Here is a 9,021-nt window from a genome sequence, read left to right on the forward strand (position 1 = left end):
AACAGTGAGAGGCCCGCATACCGAAAAAAAAAAAAAAAAAAAAAAAAAAAGAATTATGAGACAATTGGGAAAATTTGAACACTAACTAGCTATGTGATATTAAGGTATTATTATTTAGAATGTTAGTGAGATAATGCTGTTGTGGTTCTATATATTTTTAAATCTTTCTCTTTTAGATATATTCTGTGACAGACTTTTTACAAAAGGAAACAATACCAAAAGGGAAAAACTCAGATCAGTGGATGGGTGATGGACAGATAGGACAGACGAATGGGAAATAAGCTTTGTTATTTAATATACCGGTGGACAGCAGAGAGGCAGTGAAAAGCACTGCAGCAGATACTGTGGAGTTTCAACACCATTTCTAAGCCCACCTAGTGTGCAGAGGCTGGACCCTCATTTGCCTTGAGTGCCAGATGTAGTTTAGGTTCTACCTTTCAGATGCACTAGTGTGAGACCTTGATTCAGAACTGAGCTACTTGGGGAGAGAGGCAGGGCATGGGACATCCATCTTACAGTTTGTATCATGGCGGCATGACTCGGAGCTGCTTCCTCAGTGGCTGCTTCCAGCTGATGTAGCTGCTTCCTTATTCCATGACCGTGACCGAGGTAGCTCATCCCTTGGCAGTTCAGTTCTGCAGTTTAAGCTGGGGGGATTGTTCCTAGAAGTTCAGTCTCAATTCTCTGACTTCCTCCTTCACAAACATTCTGCAAGTGACCTCTATCCCTTAATAAATCCCTTTCTTCTTGAGCTAGCAGGATTGGATTCTGTTATCTCCAACTAAGAATTCATCTAAGCTAAATCTCACAAAAGTGAGCATTGGACCTCTCTTTGGAGAATATATGCATTTCGGTCATTGGACACTCTATGCCAAGCCACCTCTGGGAACACTTTTAAAGTTAAAAGTGATGAGCATTTTGGCACAATGAACTTTTCATTAGGCCTGAAAAGAAATTAATTTTAAGTACGCAGTACTGCCATAGTGGTACCTTACCACCTTATGGGTTTTACAAAGGACTGAAATATCCCTTTGAACCCGAAAACAGTCCCATCATCTGTTGACTATTTATAGATTCATAATGTCTCAATTGAATCTTGATCTCAAACCACAAGCAATAGAAGGGAGAACAGAGTCCTTTCTGTTCCAAACTGGAGAGAATGTTTCTTATTAAATTCCTTATGCACCTGTCATATGTTGAGCCTGAGAATGCAACTAGGGGATGTTACTCCCTTCAGTTGGAAGCCCAAGTTCCTTCTATAAAGGAGGTCCCAGCTCTGACCGTAGTGAGAGGAAGATGGCAGGTGACAGAGGAGCACACGCAGCATGGCTCTCCTTCCCCTGGGGATTCCCAAACCCCATGTTCCCAGCAATACGGACAGTCCTGCTTTTCTCAGAGAAAAGGGTAGATAAACTACTCCAGGGCTACAAAGGTCCTCTCCCCAAATTTACCCCAGTCCTATCTTCAACACAAAGGGCAAAAGATACAGAGAGATATTGAGGGTATGGAAAAGATTGCAATTTGGAATCTGAAGATTGAGGCTTTCTCAGTGACCTTAATCCCTCCGAGTCTCATTTTCCTTGTGTGAAAACTAGAGACTAACAAAAAACCACCTTATTGAAAGATTCACATAGACAATATTTTTCAAAAAGTTCTTTGCTGACTCTACAGCATGATGCAAATGAGTCATTAATTAAATGAATGTGGACTCCCAAGAGTGGCAGGTTCCATGCCTTTTCAACCTTAGAGCACAGTTCTTTTCTTGGTGTATTCCTCAAGCTTGGTTCTACAGATCTCCCTATTAGAGTCTGAAAAACTCAGCATTGGAGAGAAGGAGCGTCTTTTGCTATTTTCAAAACATTCAGAGGATTTAAAATTTAGATAAAATTGGAATTGCAAAACTTCCCTACTTCTCTGCTGTTAGATAAACAGTGTGGGGCTATATAACCTTTGCAGAGTATATGGAAATTATTCTCTGATGATTTGTCTCTTTCCAAAACCAGATAGGAATCTATTGCATTTGGCAGTGACAAATTTGACCTGTTTTCCTTACAAGATTATGAAGGCAGATTGGAGGAAAGCAGGCTACAGCTGCATTTATCATGATTTCAGGGACAGGGCGACAATATCTTTGATGTAATTTTCCCTTCCACATAAATCTCAGCTGCTTAGCCTCTCCCACCTGTACTGTGCACTTGTGGGAAAAGTACCACACTGTCCTTTGATAGAACTTGGAAGATAAAGGACCAAGAGAAACAGAAAGCAACTTGCTTCTATCAAAGTCCATCTGGACTCAGTGTTCTCTTGGGCCAATGGGAGAAAGGACGACCTAAGTGGAGCTTGACACTAAAGCACAATGTCGTTTTTGTATTGGGCAGAACCAGCCTGAGGAGGAACCCTGCCTGGTGAGGACTGCTCTCTTCCCTATCTGGAGCAAATGTACTTAAACCATTCACAGAGGATTCCCCCATTAGATCAGCCAAAAATCAAAAGGGGAGAGAAACAGATCATCCTCATGTTAGAGAGTAAATGCACACCAATTCTCATGCTCTCTCTTGCTGCAATTTTTCTGACTTGTTTCTAAGGATAATCCACTTAAGGTCCAGGGGGAAGAAGAAAAATTCCTGCTCATGTGTTCTACCTGGTGTGATAATGTCTGCAGAACTTAACATAGTGGGTTTGTCATTGATTTGGAATCGTTTTAAGTTTAGGTGGCATCTGAGATATCCAGGTTCAAAGGGTATGGCCAATGAAATGAGAGGGGATGTGTGTCTGATGCTCCCTCCACCATGTGAAGCCAGGACCAAGCCTCAGTGTGAACCAGATGGTTTGACTAAGCTGAGGGCAGCAGTTCTCAATCTTAACCTTCCAAAACACAATGTTCATATGTGATGCTCTCCAGGATTCATACCCCAGCTGTGCCAGAGTTTAGACAGTTTATTTTATTATGTAAGATCGCCAGCTCTCTGGTTATAAGCTTACCCTCTCTCACTCACTGCTCCACTGTGACACTGAGTTTGAGATCCACTAATGCAGGCTTAGTGAAAGATGCAATGAAAGCAATGAGAGATGCAGCTTAGATAAGTGACAGGCAGAACCTGGAGGTTCTCAAATGCCAGGGTGAGGAATTTTAACTTACTGAAGGCAGCAAAGAATCCCTGAATGTTTCTGAGTAAGATAAAAACATAAATTGAGCTGCATTTTGCAAACTTTCATCTGACGAAAGTGGGTAAAATGGAGCAGGGAGAGGCTAAGAAAGGATGCTTCTTTCCGATTCTTTGGTCATGATATCACGAATGTATCAAGGGACTTTTTCATGAGAAGCCCAGATAGATCCTCCAAATTCTTCCCAACTTAGTGTTCTGTTGGTATAGGAAGTAGACATGTGATCCAGCAATCCCACTCTTAGGCCTGTATGCAGACAAAACTGTAATTCAAAAAGATACATGCACTCCTATGTTCATAGCAGCACTATTCACAATAGCCAAGACATGGAAACAACCTAAATGTCCATCACAGGTGAATGGAATAAAGAAGATGTGGTACATATATAAATGGAATATTACTCAGCCATAAAAAATAATGAAATTGTGCCATTTGCAGCAACATGGATGCAACTAGAGATTATCATATTAAGTGAAGTTAAGTCAGTCAGGAAGAGAAAGACGAATACCATATGATCAATCTATGAAACAGAAACAGAGTCATGGACATAGAGAACAGACTGGTGGTTGCCAAGGGGGAGGGGGTTGGGGGAGGGATAAAGAGGGAGGTTGGGGTTAGCAGATGTAAGTTTTTATACATAGAATGGATAAACAAGGTATTACTGCCTAGCACAGAGAACTAGTTTCAATATCCTATGATAAACCACAGCAGAAAAAAATATATTAAAAAAAGAATATATATATATATACACACACATATATATATAAATAATGGAATCACTTTGCTGTACAGGAGAAATTAACACAACACTGTAAATCAACTATACTTCAATTAAAAAGAATTAGTAATACAAAAGAAAAGGAGGTAGAGCTGAAAAACAAATTGGAACTTAAATGGTTGTCCCATCTAGAGATGGAACAACCATTTAAGAGGTGAGACCCCATTTGGGAGGGAAGCAGAGCCAAGGTGGTATGTGGAGGTGGCAGCTGGAATGGAAAGAGGGAATACCTCTGAGAAGTGTTGGTCAAGTTTGTCACTAGCAAGTTGACACTTGCTCAATATGGGAGGTAAAGGAGAGGGGAAAACCAACATCACTCCAATTTTTAAGATTGGGAGACAATTGTGATGCCGCTAACCAGACAAAGGAGACTTGGGAAAACAAACTGATTGTTAAAATGGATTCAGTTTGAGTATCAGCTATAAACATCAGGTCTAAAAGCACTAGAATGAAGCCTGAGGCTAATGTTTATGACTACAACACAAAACAAAAATCTCATGAATATAGCATTTCTTCCAAGATTCCAGCAAATTTTAAAAAAATGCATATGGGAGAGAAACAGACTTCTTATTTACCCTAAAAGTATTACAACACTGTTGAAGATTTCTGGCCGAACTCAGAAGAGGAAGAAAGGTTGACAACATGGTTGCAAAAGAGTTTGTTTTACTTTCACATAAGAAGCAGTTGGGAGGAAAGACTCCTGCTTTGCCTACTGAGCCACGGCTGTGCAAGTTGAAACCTGATGTTTCCTGCTCCATCTTCCAAACTCTGCTCTGTGTCTGAAGTTCTGACTTAATGAGACACGTGAGAGACTCAATTAAATTATGAAATCTGCTCTTCTGCTGTGGGTTGAAATAGGTTTTCGTGCAAAAAAAGTGGGGGCCCATGATCAGAGAAGAGGAGTTGGATTGGATTTTTCGCAGTTCTCTTCACAGGGAGAGGATAAATAATTGTGGTTTAGAATATGGGTTTGGATTAAGGTTTCTTGAGTTCAAATCCCAGCACTGCCCTAACTGGAGGAAGTCACTTGACTTCTCTATGCATCTATTCCCTCACCTGTAAAATGGGGATAATCATAGTCTCCACCTCCATGATTGCTTCACAATTACCCTATTTTTTTTGTATAGACACTTTTACCAAGCACTAATGTATAATTCCTCTTATACTGTACTTTAGTATAATCCATGGGGAGATCTCCTATTTTCTAAAACAAAAATTTCCCTTGGCTTAGCATGAGTAGAAAAGGAACTACCTGTGAATTAATTAATGCCTCCTGTAAAGGGAATTCTCAGAGGCTTCCCTGCTCTGAGAAGACACAAGGAAACGCCAGTCGTAGAGTTAATCTCCTGTGAGGTGCCTTCGCTGTATAGGTAGTTAGGCAGACGATTAGCCACAAAAAAGAATGAAATAATGCCATCTGTAGCAACGTGGAGGGACCTGAAGATTATCACACTAAGTGAAGTGAGCCAGACAGAGAAAGATAAATATTACATGATATCACTTATATGTGGAATCTAAAAGCAAACACACAAATGAACTTATTTCCAAAGGAGTAAGAGACTCACAGACATAGAAAACAAACTTATGGTTACCAAAGGGGAAGGGTGGGGGGATAAATTAGGAGGTTGGGATTAACATACACACACTACTGTATATAAAATAGATAACCGGGCTTCCCTGGTGGCTCAGTGGTTGAGAGTCCACCTGCCAATGCACGGGACGCGGGTTCGTGCCCCGGTCCGGGAGGATGTCACATGCCGCGGAGCGGCTGGGCCCATGAGCCATGGCCGCTGAGCCTGCACGTCCGGAGCCTGTGCTCCGCAACAGGAAAGGCCACAGCAGTGAGAGGCCCGTGTACCGCAGAAAAAAAAAAGAAAAAAAGGTAACCAACAAGGACCTAGTGTATAGCACAGGGAACTGTATTCAATATTTCAATATTTTGTAATAACCTACAAGGGAAGAGAATCTGAAGAATATACGTGTGTGTATAACTGAATCGTTGTGCTATACACCTGAAACTAACACGACATTGTAAATCAACTATAGTTCAATTTTTAAAAATAAATAAGTAGGGCTTCCCTGGTGGCGCAGTGGTTGAGAGTCCAAAAAAAAAAAAAAAAAAAAAAAAAAAAGTAAATAAAATAAATAAAGGAAGGAAGTTAGACTGACAGACTTCAACAAATGATCTTCCATGTTTGGGCTTGGCAAATTTCTTGTTTCTACTTCTATTAACCCATAAAAGGTAAATGAACTGGAAAAAGGATTAGCTTACTCTTTCACTTCCATTCCAAAGATTTACTTAAATTCTTCCTCTTATTAATATAGTGACATAAAGATGGGGTTATGTGATTCAATTAGCCTAATTCAGGGGTCTAAGCATTTAGGAAAGTAGTAGCCTGCCCTGGAAAGTTGACCTGGACAGGATACTCCCTATTTGCAAACTTGTATAGTTGTTCTGCTAAGCAAACCTGATCCTGGGTCTATCATAACATTCTCTAACAGTAGAAAGTAATTTCTTCCTAAGGCTATTTTTTCTCCTAATGTCTTAAACCAGCACATCATTTCCTTATCAAAGAATTTTCTGCAACAAGTATTGGCAGTGGTGTGCTGCTGAATGGTTAACAACTGGCTCTCCAAGAACAAGAAGTCCTGGTGTGTAACATTCACCAATTTCTGTGGTGTAAATACTCCTACCATGGCTGATTTCAAGGAACCAAAGGAAGTCATGGATCATGAAGCTGGGAAGTTCTATACACAATTGGCTCTGATGAGCCAATATGAACTTTCTTCAACACATCATTGTCACTACACAAACCAACTCTTAAGCCACCAATGAGTCATTTCTAAAGTATAGTCTCAGATGACACTGCTGTCCTGGGAGCTAGGAAGAAAATGTAGAGCAGGAATTGCAACTGGATCCTCCAGGTGACGGTCAAAACAATGTCCAGCTGACACACACTGCTTTGTTTTGTTTCCTAAATACATATTGAAGCTTCTCTTTACATCAGCTGCTCTTCCCAGACCAGGCAAGTCTGGAAGAGAAATCAGGAGATGTGGGTAGCAATAAAAACAGTACTGAAAACAGTTCCAGGAGATTCTGAGGCTCTCAGGGACCTCATTTCTTGGCAGAATCCCAAGAAGCACATGTTACCCTCTTGAACATAATCTTACACTCCTTCCCAGTAACATTCTCTGTTCTCTCTTGTGGCTTCAGTGGCTTCCATCACCTGGGGATGACTAACCCCTGACCACCTTCTTTCCTTCTCTTCATGTGTCTTATTTGTGGATGAAGCTGTTCTCAGCAAGGTGTGATGAAAAGCCTCATGAACCTTGTGTGCAAATGTTATTGGATCTCACATTTTTGGAAAAGTTTGGGACAAATTCCCTCATCTGAATGGGAAATTATCTGAGTGGTGCAACTTAGAGTTACAGCCAAAAGTGTCCTGCACTGCAGGGAGCCTATGTGTCACAGATCTGTCTCTTTAGTGTGACCTCTGACATTCACTTCCAGTGATATGGGGTAGTTGCTATCCTCCTGTTTTGGAGTCTTGATCCTGGGGATGGATAACTGGTCATCTCAAAGTTTCTATTACCATTTTTTCAAGGATACCCCTTCTACCCTGATGCTAGCAGAACCTCTGATGCCTGTCCTGAGATGGTCCAGATTAGCTTGGTTACTTTCCTCCCTCTCAACAGGGTATTTGCACTGGACATTTGATGTGTTCTCCATTTTTTCTCACCCATTGTTGAACTGACCTTGTCTCTTAGCAGAGAAGCAGGAACTTCCTTCTCTGATGGGAAAATGGAGGAATTGGTAAAGGTCTCACTGCAGAAGGGCTTGGAAAGGTGGCTATTTGGAAGAACATTGAGAGCCAACTCTTGACATCTCTGCCTTAACAAATAAGGCTAGGTTTCCTGGTATCACTTCACAGCACAACTGTTTCCTTTTGGCAAAGATGATTGGGCAGGAATGGGGGTGGGGGTGGGGGGTGGACATGCCTCTTCTCATCCTTCCACCAAGAATCTACTTCACAGGAGATTGGTTCAAGATGGCGGAGTAGAAGGACGTGCGCTCACTCCCTCTTGAGAGAGCACTGGAATCACAACTAACTGATGAACAATCATCGACAGGAAGACACTGGAACTCACAAAGAAAGATACCCCACATCCAAATACAAAGGAGAAGGCAAAATGAGATGGTAGGAGGGGAACAATCACAGTAAAATCAAATCCCATAACTGCTGGGTGCGTGACTCACAAACTGGAGAACAATTATACCACAGAAGTCCACCCACTGGAATGAAGGTTCTGAGCCCCACGTCAGGCTTCCCAACTTGGGAGTCCGGCAATGGGAGGAGGGATTCCTAGAGAGTCAGACTTTGAAGGCTAGCAGGATTTTATTACAGGACTTTGACAGGACTGGGGGAAAAAGAGACTTCACTCCTGGAGGACACACACAAAACAGTGTGTGCGTAAGGACCCAGAGGAAGGAGCAGTGACCCCATAGGAGACTGAACCAGACCTACCTGCTAGTGTTGGAGGGTCTCCTGCAGAGGCAGGGGGTGGCTGTATCTCACCATGAGGACAAAGACACTGGCAGCAGAAGTTCTGGGAAGTACTCCTTGGTCTGAGCCCTTCCAGAGTCGGCCGTTAGCCCCACCAAACAGCCCGGGTAGGCTCCAGTGTTGGGTCGCCTCAGGCCAAACAACCAACAGAGAGGGAACTCAGGCCCACCAATCAGCAGACAAGTGGACTAATCTTTTACTGAGCTCTGTCCACCAGAGAAACAGCCAGCTATAACCATCAGGAAAAATGCACACGCCTCTCAGATAGACTCATCCACCAGAGGGCAGACAGCAGAAGCAAGAAGAACTGCAATCCTGCAGCCTGTGGAACAAAAACCACATTCACAGAAAGATAGACAAGATGAAAAGGCAGAGGGCTATGTACCGGATGAACTAACAAGATAAAACCCCAGAAAAACAATTAAATGAACTGGAGATAGGCAACATTCCAGAAAAAGAATTCAGAATACTGATAGTGAAGATGATCCAGGACCTTGGAAAAAGAATGGAGGC

The 9,021-nt window shown here is 42.0% G+C and overlaps 1 protein-coding gene across 1 annotated transcript in view; it reads right to left on the reverse strand.

The window, feature by feature from the left end:
• ASAH2 (N-acylsphingosine amidohydrolase 2) overlaps nt 1–8,520 on the reverse strand; it is a 100,433-nt gene extending 91,913 nt beyond the window's left edge. The window contains exon 1 of the mRNA XM_055081233.1: nt 8,470–8,520. The gene's annotated coding sequence lies outside the window, so the exon portion shown is untranslated. The remainder of the gene's footprint in view (nt 1–8,469) is intronic.
• Between the last annotated feature and the right edge of the window lie 501 nt (nt 8,521–9,021).

This window comes from Physeter macrocephalus, chromosome 20, assembly GCF_002837175.3.
Source record: "Physeter macrocephalus isolate SW-GA chromosome 20, ASM283717v5, whole genome shotgun sequence".
In the NCBI taxonomy this organism is placed as follows: domain Eukaryota; kingdom Metazoa; phylum Chordata; class Mammalia; order Artiodactyla; family Physeteridae; genus Physeter; species Physeter macrocephalus.